Source organism: Gigantopelta aegis, unplaced genomic scaffold (genome assembly GCF_016097555.1).
Source record: "Gigantopelta aegis isolate Gae_Host unplaced genomic scaffold, Gae_host_genome ctg7476_pilon_pilon, whole genome shotgun sequence".
In the NCBI taxonomy this organism is placed as follows: Eukaryota; Metazoa; Mollusca; class Gastropoda; order Neomphalida; family Peltospiridae; genus Gigantopelta; species Gigantopelta aegis.
Window position 1 is genome coordinate 17,212 of NW_024535850.1, and position 12,071 is coordinate 29,282.

At 33.5% G+C, this 12,071-nt stretch overlaps 1 pseudogene; it reads left to right on the plus strand.

Annotated features, from left to right (window-relative positions):
* The first annotated feature begins 1,566 nt into the window (after positions 1–1,566).
* Positions 1,567–10,030, plus strand: LOC121366852 (annotated as a pseudogene).
* Positions 10,031–12,071: the final 2,041 nt, after the last annotated feature.

The following is a 12,071-nucleotide window of genomic DNA, read 5'->3' on the forward strand; positions in this document are numbered from 1 at the left end:
ACCCTCCTTCTAGACCACTTTCAATCTACCAGATTACTCAGTAGAATACACAGCTGGTCTATGTTATTAATAAAGTGTTATGAATGTCATTGACAAGAAATCACTTGACAGTGGTTTTTGATTGTATAGACTATGTAGCCATTTACACTGTCTATAGTCTTGCATGCTGTGTTCTTAATGAATTTATGTATGTTAATATTCTGTTCGTTAATAGATCTGTCATTGACCAGGACATGTAGGGGGAATAAAGAAGGAATCATTCATGTCATTCTTTAAACAATGACTTTGTTACTAGACGTCTATAGGAAGCCTATACTTCACTGTGTGTTTCCATAACTGTATAAGACTACATAATCTATACAATCTGTGGTATTCCCCACTACATTAACATATATACATAACTTCCCCTGCTGGGGTAAAATCATAGCCTACAAGGCGGTTGTAACACAACTGTTTCCAGTCCACGACTTTATCAGCCCACTCAAGTGTCTGAAAATACTATCAGCTAATTTCAATCCTAAGGCACTACAAAGTCAACTTCACCACTATCATATTTCTAATGTAATGAAGACAGGTAGAGTTTTAGGAGAGGAGCTTTTCGAAAAGTAATTGAGATGAAATTACCAGATGGGTACTATAGTCAGCTGGAAAGAAATTTTTTAAGGATTTATCCATGAATGAAAGTCATGCTAAATCATTAAAAGTGTTAGTTGAAGAAGAATGTGAGAGGTTAGTATAGACATGTAATGTAGAAATTCTACTACTAATTAGGTCTATTATGTTTTCAACATTTAAACAAATTTAGTAATTACTCTAGATTCTTAGAAATAGTTAGAGATTGTCATCTTACAAAATGTACATAGCAAATGAAGTCTTGAAAAACGTAGGAGAGCCATTTGTACAAACAATGTCATGCTATGCTAATGAAAGCTGCAGTTTCTTGTAATGATTGTTATTTTTGTTTGCAATAGCCACTGCATGAGAACTTACTAAATACTTAAAATAAAATAGGCAACAGAATTATATGAAGACTTGTCAATTCTCAAGGTAAGTAAAATTTAAAATATATACTTAGTAATGTTGTTTTTATTGTTTAATAAAATTATATTTCCTAAAATTCAAAATATCAACTAAAAAAAGACTGTACATGTGTAACATGTGTCAAAACTAGTCTAAATCACTTATCTCATTTTAAGTAATGTATGAGAGAGATACAGATGCTGGAAAGGATTTTGTCAGTCAAAAAATGTTCTACAACCATACCTTGGTCAATTACCTGTTGGGAGTGAATTTAACAATTGTTGCTTTTAATGATACATTTCTTGTTTGTATCATTTTTATTCTGAACTGTTTGTGCATGTTATCATTTTAAGATTCTAGTCAATTTTGTGTGAGTTTTAAGTATAGGAGTTGATTTACAGGATTGATCTTATAGTACACAAATCAATCACTCTGCAATCAATTGATGATTCTGCAAATTAATTTAATTTAAGAAAAATAATACAAAAGTCTTTAAACAGATTAGAATTTCATTCATGAACCCTTGCAAACTCAGGCCTGGTGAACATGGGTTTCCAAGGTAAGTGTTCATAATTATTGGATTACGGGACATGAAATCTATGTGGTTATTCTCTTCTTTGTTATTACAAGCAACATACATAAATTTGCCTTGGTGGAACAACTGTGATCAAAATTGTGTAGGAATATATAGGACAAAAGGTGGACTGCAGCTGCCATATTCAAGAAAAGTTGTTGAAAGTAGTTAATTTGTTGATCATTTAGCGTTTGCTATAATATAAAAATAACAATATAAATAAGGATATTATTAGTTATACTTACTTCTAATGTTGGGCGATATTGCTTCTTGTAGTGATATAAAAGTAAGCCATAGGCATGACTGATATCTGTTAGCCTTTCTTCCTTCTTCTGGTGACAAGGTCTTGTTTGGATCATATGTAAACAACTCAAATATTTGACCACAAACTTACCCAGTAAATCTTTTTTAACAGATTTATAGATTTCCTAATGATATTATAAATTGGTCATATAATATATGTGAGTTGTACCTGCATTTGTTCCGTAATAATCTTATCTGTTATAAAGTCATCATCATTATTCTGAGCAGTTCTCTCTCCACAATATTTTACATACTCTCCATTGAAGAATGTTTTGAATTGTTCCTCTGTTTACTTTTTACAGATGGATCTTTCTGTTATACCTTCTCTTTTCATATGATAATAACCAGGATCTGTTAACAATATAATTAAATAATTTGTATAATATTTTGTACTATAGATCAATTACTGTGAATTTGCTTTTTTCTGATGCTTTTTATTCTCTTCTAATAATTCACTACACAATATATACAGGAAAATGTATGGACACATTACAATATTATAAAGTTCAGAATCTTACCTATAGGCATTCTTTAATAATTCTAAATTTGCTTCAAATTTTGCACATTCTGTTTCATGTCTTTCAACTTACTTCATTTAAAACACTTTGAAACCTTCAACATTTAGTAATAATATGAAGGTACATGATTTGAGCAGGATTAATAAAACACAGGTTTATAGGTTTTTAGCAGTATATGCAAACATTATTCCGTAAATACAACAACCTTTTTGTTTCCTCACGAATTTTCTTGAATTCAGAAGAGTATTGTTTTATTCTACAATAAATAAAATAACAAACATAAAAGTAAATAAACAAACAAATACCTTTCAATTTGTTCATGACATACTTGGAATTGATGAATGTAATTTCTACCATCACTTCTAATAAAATCATTAGAGGTTTTTGGCTGTCTTCAAAATGCCCCCAACATGAGCACCTCCAGCGCTTTGTCTATCTTCAGTATGCCCACTGCTCCCTTGTGTATATACAGGAACTCCACTTTGAGTATCTCCAATAGTTACACCTTGCATGTTTTCACGGACTTTAGTGACATTATTTCTGTATTTGCTTTGTATTTACTTTGAGTACTCCAATACTTACATTAGTTGTCTTTGAGTTCTTCCAGATATGGCCTTGTTTGTGCTGACTTACACTTTTATCTCTAAGCCGCTGTATTATTTGAGTATCTCCAACTCCAGTAAAAATTTTATTACTTGCAAGTTCACTTTGTTTATCTGGCTTGTCATGGCATCATTCTTGTCAAATTTTAGCCACTTTTACTAAATTAAAATAGACCATAATGCATGGGCGGTAATACGAGCAGGTATAATTGGAGAATGGCTAAGCCTGTATAGGTGCAAGCTATTCGTAATTATACGAGGAGGATGAGGTTGAGCATATGGCATTTATGTTAACTCTCAAAACAGCTACGTTATCAACACTTACAAAAGATAATTTATAAAATTCTAAAAATGTAACACAATAAGTAGCTAGAAGCAATTGAAGATGATGGATCTAAGTATTTCATCTTTCAGTCTTACAACCACAAGTTAGCACTGAGTATGCGCATGCTCAGTGCTAGTAGCCCCACATAAATTTCTATCATAACATCATGGCTGCCACTTATTTTAAACCAGTTTTTGAATGTTAAACCATCTATTCGTGAGTTATGTGACAATGTCAGAGTTAATACAAAGTGGTATAAGTTTGGTGTACTTCTTGGACTAAATACAACTACATTAGATATATTTAGAGTAATGACTGGATATGATGATTTCAAAGCTCTGAAAATGTTTGAATTATGCTGAGTACTAACCCCTAAAGCTACCAGAAGAGAGATTATAGAAACATTAACAAAGGAAGCCATTGGTGATTAATGCAGTTGCTGAGGGAATACAAAGAAACATTAAAAGAAAGTGAGTAGAGCAAATGTAGGTTATAGTCTCGTCATTATCAAGCATATGGGGAAAAGGTATGTCTGGAAAAGTGCCCAAGCACGGAATTTCAAATATAACAACAGTCATATGAAGAAAGACATGTTGTAATTTTTCATTTTAGAGTGTTTACTTTCAGAACCTTCTATTCTTATCTACAAGGAGATTGTATTCATGAGTTGTGGTCATGTGATTTTAGTTCTTTTCATTAGTAATCTGATTGGTTTGTATAAATTCCTATAGATCTGTAACAGACTCTCCCCAGACATACTTTTTCACATGTCTGGAAACTAGCATGACTATAATATGATTTTTTGTTACGAATTTATTCACAAAACAGTGCAAAAGAAGGAGTTCCCTAATCAGATATTACAGAAATACTTGAACACCTCATTCTTCCTATTGGTAGTTCAGACATTATACACAGAGGGAGTCATCTCTAAGGAGACATTTGATGAAAGTACAGAGATCAGTGGCTCGAGAACTGATGATCCATTGAGAGCACTATGTTGTACAGTGTCTAAGGATCCTAACAACTTGAGAGTTTTGGGTACTATCTTATTACAATCAGAAGACACAGTGCATACAGGAAATGTTATACGCAAAGAGTGTGGTATGTTAGTAAATAATCTGTTTACATTAATATCATGTTTTTTAGATCAAACTTTGCACAATCATCTTTACCAGTAACTCAACCAGGTATATTCTATATATATTGCTAAATTTCTAGGGACAATATTTTGCAAATTGCCCAATTCATGTGAACTAAATTTTGTGGATTGATTGACTACAAAATTATTAATCATGCTTCTTAAGGTCTGATGGTATCTAAGTGTTGATTTTGGTCTCATCAGCAAGCAGGAAGTTGACCATACTTACATAATATACATACCAGCTGTCTGTGGCATTTATTTTGAGCAACTTCCTTTAGCTTGATGTTGCTCTAATAATTTAAGAAACAGCATTATAAATCTAACTTAGACTCTCAACAGATTGTTCAGTATATATAGTCAGTAAATTCACTAACAGGCTTGTGCCCAAAATTTCATAAAATAGTTTTTGCTGTTGCCCTGAAAATTTAGCATATATGCCAAGAGATATTATAATGTTTATTAATTATATTTTACTAGATTCAATTCTCTCATTTCCTACAATGAAAAAAAACAACACAAACAATACAATGACAACTACTCAGAGTTAGTATTTTATGTAATTTTTATTAAAAGTTAATACAATTTCATTAGGTAGTAGAACAGAACTATATCTTCACCTATTCATCAAAATAATTTTGTTCTGTTGAGAGGAAAGTTTGGAGGTCTGAAACATAGATTGGCACATATATAATGTAATAAAGCTCGTGTTATCCTTAAAACATCTCAGTGAAGCATTGCGATGTTGGAAGCAAACATTCCTTGGAAAGTCCCTGGTCTACCTATTCCAGTAGAGACATGATCCTATGTTATGGTTAAGTCTAAAGCTGATTGGTGGAACTAATACAGCACATTATAACAGAGAGCGTATACATTGAGGAGCTACTGTTGATAAGACAGTTTGTAAAAAGAACTTGGGACATCTCACTCGTCTTTATCTCAAAGCAGAACAGGAGAGACAGCATAATTATTTAAAGGATGGTCCCTACGCACAGCAGAAGAGGCAGTGTAGCAGATATTTATACAACAACTGTCCATTGGTTAAGAGCAGACATTTTCTCTCCTATACCATTTCCTCTCTGTCTTACAAACACGATACTAAACTCCTTATCTTAGCACTGGAGAGACTTAAAGAAGCATACAGGTACTAGATAATGTAATGTGGTATCATTATATATGTGGGTGTATGTTGTAGTGTTAAGAGTTGTCTCAATCAGTCTCACGTGAAGAACTTGGTCTCATTGAACAAGCTTATGATAATCCTCATGAGACACTGTCTAGAATTAATCATCACCTTCTAAAACAAAGAGACGTAAGTTTTTAACCACTCCTATTCATTAATGACCACACCCATTTCTAGGTTTATATAGAGTTTATGGATCTCTATAGTCATCTAATACCAGTCTATGATGTAGAACCATTAGAGAAAATTACTGATGCTTATCTTGATCAATATCTGTGGTATGAAGCTGCTAAACGACAACTGTTTCCTCCCTGGATCAAACCATCAGACACTGGAACCTCCTCCTCTACTAGTCTACAAATGGGTGTCAAGGTAAGAGAGAGAGAAAGTAGATTTATTGTTACCTCTTTCTCTCTCAGGTATCAATAATCTTCAAGATGTTTGGGACACTGGTGAAAGGAGAATGTAATGTAATGATGGAGTCATCATTTGAGAAACTCTATGAGAAGATTGATCTGACGTTATTAAATCGTTACTTCGTTTAATTTTGACCACAACATTGGCAGACTATATGACTGCTAAAAATAATGTAGTCATTAACTACAAGGTTAATATCATATAATAGACTCCACCCACATATTACTCCTTATTAGGACATGAACCATACTAATTCCTATGGTATTATCAGAGGACTCCAATTTGCTCTTCATTGTTCAATATATTGGTTAGTACTTGATCTGTTAGTATTGGGTCTACAAAGGCTAGTGAAATGGCTGGTCCTCCTAAAAATGCCAAATGATTTCCTCACTTCCCAAGATGTGATACAGAGACCAGTCATCCTATACGTTTGTATGCTCGATATATTGATAGGATACATATGTTCTTTAGGTATGAAATCATGTGACTATCATGGGATATTCATGTAATAATATAATATAGGTTTTCAGCTGATGATAGCCAAGGATTTAATTCACGTTATCTTACAGACATCCTGATCCTAATAATGAGAACATTGTTGGTTAATAACATAAGAAAGTTGTTGGCCTCGTGATGCTAAGAATGAGACTAATGAAACCATGATGTCAATTTGGTAAGTCAATGAGGATACTCCTATCAAAGTGAGGATTAATTAAATATCTTTGGTCTTAAAAACTAGGGATCCGTGCTGTATTTTGGGAGATCAAAAATCGTCTTCCACGTTCTATTACTACAATACAATGGGAGACAGTTTTGTATCAGTCTCATAGTAAAATAATCCTAACTTGTTATTTAATATGGGAGGATTTGAAGTACGTATATTACAAAGTGTCGTATAATGTATGAAGAATTTACACAACAAAGTTGGAGTCTGGACCTTACAAAATGAGTAATAGCTATGAAATCATTATTGCTTTAATTGACCACACCCATCTTTAATTGAACTAGGTTACCAAGGGAACGTAACTCGCTCAATGTTTTCCTTAGAGTATGAGAGTCCATGCATCGATTTCAACAATCGTGTCGACCAGATCCTTATGGCATCAGATACAACAACATTTACTAAGGTTAACACACCCACTACTATGAAGCTATGATGGTTTGTCTCAAGTCTATGAGCGGTGCAGCATATATGACCACACCTCCATACTGATTACATTTCACTCCACACTGAGCTCATTGTTTAATACTATCTATATAAAATTATATGTCATATATAAGATATTAATATATTATATATTATTATAATATGTAGATTATAAAAGAACAAATGGAACACTGCTCTTATTGGACTAATGACTACTTTTAGAGAAGCTGTTGTTAATACTCAGGACAATATTAGATCTGTTTAGTTTAAATGCGAAAACAAGGGTAGTAAAACTAGTCCAACCAGTTTTAACAAGATATCATGACTCAACCCATTAGATTCAACTCGTATCAAGATTGGTCTAACGTCTAAAATGCCCTCTCGTTTCCACCTGTGGTATTTTATACTCCTAAAGAATTGGAGGATTAGGGATGGCTCTCTATGGGACATGTCTTGATACCACAATCTGAACCTGAGGTGGTCTAAACAGACTGACGTGGGTATCACTCCATTTTAGATCTGGTATTGAGTCATGATAAAGACCAGTTAATACCAACTTGTATCGTTAAGAACTGAAATTATCCTTGCTACTTTTAACCATTGTTCTCTAGTTATATTCAACCATGGGAAAGTGAATTTATTGACGTCAACGAGTGTGGGCAGAGTATCGTCTTAAGAGACCAGAGGTATGCTCAAAATCGTCGTCTCACTCTCGAAGATTCTTGAGGACTCCTGGACCGTGGAATACCACGTATTAATACATTGTTCCCAAAAGATGTCACACTCTAGCTTATGACAAAGGTTGGAGAGTTAGGACTGACTTTAAACAATACAGGTCCTCAAACAAAATCCATTTTGGTGGACTCATCAACGTCATGATGGCAAACTGTGGAACCTCAATAACTATCGTACAGATATGATACAGTGCACAGGAGGTGTGGAGGGAATATTGGAACACACCTCTTCAAAGGGATACTAATTTCCAACTTGGGAGGGTCTGTTTTGGAAAAAAGCCAGTGGATTTGAGGAGGTCAATGAATAACAGAAATTAACTAATGCTCGGAGCATCTGGTCTAAACCAGATTCCTAACAGACGATTACATGTGGGGGTCTCCTACAATAACATAGCTAATGTAAGTTAATTAATTTATTAAAATAATTAACTATTCTATTTATTAGGTTTATGTTGGTTTTCAAGTCAACTTGATTTAACTGGTATATTTATGGCATGGTAAAATACCAACATTGAAAATCTCTCTAATTCAAATTTTCCGAGCTCATTTGTGGCAAAAAATTCATGAATCCATTTGATGGAATCTCTTGTAAGGTAGATCTCATAGTGTATGGCTCCACCTACTGACCACACCTCTAATTTCTAGGTATTTGCTCAAGAGTTAGATGCATTAGAGATAGAGGACATGTACAGAAGGAGAATATACATCCTGCGTAAATCATATAAAATGAACATTCTTGTGCGACAGACTATTGTTTTGCCTTATTATAAAATGGAATGGTCTAACCAAATCTTTACTAGCAGATAATAAGTAAGAATAATAGTAGATACTCTATAAGGACACTTGTTTATAACAGTATTATAATAAGGAATGTGTCTAAACTAATAGTACTACAGTAAGAACATCTGTGTTATTAATAACCACTAATAATACCTAGATACTCTATAAGGACACGTGTTAGTAACAGTATTATTAATAAGGAATGTGTCTAAACTAATATTACTGAGTAGAGGACAATATACTATTGTAAAAAAATATCAGCTGATGATGATAGTCTTTACTGAGTCATTGTGATTATAATATAGTACTACTGGACTGGTTGAAATAGTAGATATGAAGGGGACCCTTATCATAAGGAATATTTCTAAACCAATATTTCTAGGAAGGGAGACTCTCTTTATTAATAATCTATTATAGTAGTAATCAGGTGTGGATGAGTATATAGTATATATTGTCAATCCTCTGAATCATTGTGATTGTAATGGAGGGACTATATCTGAGCTGAAACATTTGTTATAGTTTATTGTAGGTATTAGTTAGTATCTTATAATGAGTAGCGTAGTGGTATATGTGTGTAAGTAGTAGGTGTGTTCTTAAGGATTGTATAGTTATGTGTTTGATGTGTAACTTATGATATCTCTACAACTTACAAATCTAAAGTGACTACATTGATATAGGACAATATAATGTTATTAATATGTCACTCATATATAACAATGATATTACTATAGAGTATAAATGGAGTTACAAGAATAACAGTGTTATGGACAACTTAATGATGTAATTTATTTCGATAGTAATATTATATACTTTAATTCTACAGAGATGTAATGGATGCTACCCACTACACAGAAGATTGGGTAGATGTTCAGGTTACGTTTGGGGAGGATTATGACTCACATGATTGTAGAGAGATATGCTCGGGACTAAGTTCACAGATTATACCATGATACATGAGTATTTATCCCTCACCTACTGGAGTAATGATGGGTATTGATCTAGCTTATCGACTTACACTAGGTGAGAGAGAGAGAGAGAGGTCATTTTTTTCTAGGCATTTGGTAATGGAATTCTGGTAAGAAGCTCTTATTCAACAAGCAATGATGAAAGCTAATCCTGCTCTCTATGTACTCAGAGGAACGTATTCGTAAAGCTCTTCAACTTTATTCTTCCAGAACCAACAGAAAATTATCTATCCTCTCAAAATTATGGACGAATTATCTTTTCAAATCAAATTATGTGGTTTGTTGATGATACTACTGGTATATCGTGTGTTACTATACCCCAAGGTATATTGTTAATATAGTCAATATATAATAACTCTATTACATATTAATATCTTACTATATTATAATTATCTATTATATGTTAATATAGTACTATATTATAATAACTCTATTATATTTGTGAATATAGCTACTATAGTATAATAACTCTATTATATGGTAATATAGTACTATATTATAATGACTCCTATTATATTGTTAATATATTACTATATATTATAATAACTTATTATATTGTTATATAGTACTATATTATAATAACTCTATATATTGTAGACATTTGAAGGTAACTTCTACTTAAACCTTCATGGAGCCCATCTTTATTTTTAACCCTGTCTGGCAACTCTTTTTAAAGATTATTCCTACCTCGGTTTGGGCGGGCAGAAAGTCTGGCAGTTAGCTAAATTGAAACAGCAGAAGAAGAGCTGCTCTAATCCGATCTCTACCAGTAGAGGAACACCTAAAAGATCATTATAACCCTTAAAGACCTGTGGATCCCTTTGGAGTCAGTAAGGTTTGATGACTCAATAATGACCTCAACTTTTAAATGGTTCATTTACTTGATTTCCCTCAGCTCTTAAAAATTTAATATTAGCATATTATGGAAAAAAAACAAGTAATATAAAATATATCAAACTATTATTATTATGTACTTGACTTTATCTGTGTAATGTGGCATCATTAAGCAGTCTGAATCAAGCATCAGACTGGTATAGATCATGCTCCCTCACAACCAAGAACATAAAAATAGGGGAGAAATAAGAAACAAACTCAAGACCACATCAACTCACTGCTCCCACAACACTACTGTTAATAAACATTGTGATGAGATTATCGCACACACAGTAACTTGAGGACCGACCTTCTTCTGTCCAAGACAGAATGGTGTGTTAGAGTATTTCAGCCCACGAACCTTCACGGTGAAAACCCATCATCTCATGGAGCATCAGATGATATTAAAGAGGACAGGATATAATTATATATTACCTCAAAAATGTCATCAAAAAGTTCCTAGGTTTATCTGACCTCAGAACACAGGTATACTATATGTGTACATTACATGGAGTATTTATTCGGATAATATTGTGTAGATTGCTGGATTTATATGGGGGGGGGGGGGGAGTTAGTCCACATGTATGTAATCCTCAAGTTTACGAGATACGTTTGTAAGTGTTAGTACCACAAGGGGGAACGTCAATAAGTGAGTGGGTGGAGCAACCATGTACTTATAAATTAATTGGTTTTTTGTTATAGACTGTCATTTTTTTACCAAATGGCTCTACCTCACATGATATCTCAAAGTAATGTATTATTAATATTTAATTTAATTAATATTTAATTACAGTATATGTAGCCTTTGGGTTGGGTCATACTCAACCGGAGTTTACCTCACTCTCTCCTCAAGATGTTACATTACATTCAAATAATTCAGAGAATTCCTTCATGGGGATGGAAGAACACTATTGTTATTCTTGCAGTCTCATCATCATTGACAGACTCTGTGTCCATTTTTCCTATTTTGTATCCCTTATAGGTTACTCCTGGTCTGTTCTCTCACAGCAGACAAATTAACTCCTCAGGATAATTATGGGCTACAATAGGATACCAGTACGAACCCCGCATGGTACCTCCCCTCTCATTTATTAAAAGGTTCAGATGTTATACTGATCGATTCTAGGATTTTTTATGGTCCCGCTCCGGTCTGGAACTATAATTTTTATGGGTAAATTACAAACCTTTTTTTGTGTTATTAAAATAATATCACTCCTCTCTCTCTCTCTCTCTTCTCTCTCTCTCTCTCCTCTCTCTCGCTCTCTCTCTCTCTCTCCTCTCTCTCTCTCTCTCTCTCTCTCTCTCTCTCTCTCTCTGCTCTCCTCTCTCTCTCTCTCTCCCTCTCAGATGTTCTTCATTTTCCTCATCATATGAGTAATTAGCTAATCCTAAGGAGTTTCTATCATGAAGTACATCGTCCTACCACTTCCTTAATTTGTTCAATTGAAGAGTCAAACCGTTTACCGCTGCCAGAGAAGATAGTATGCTTACT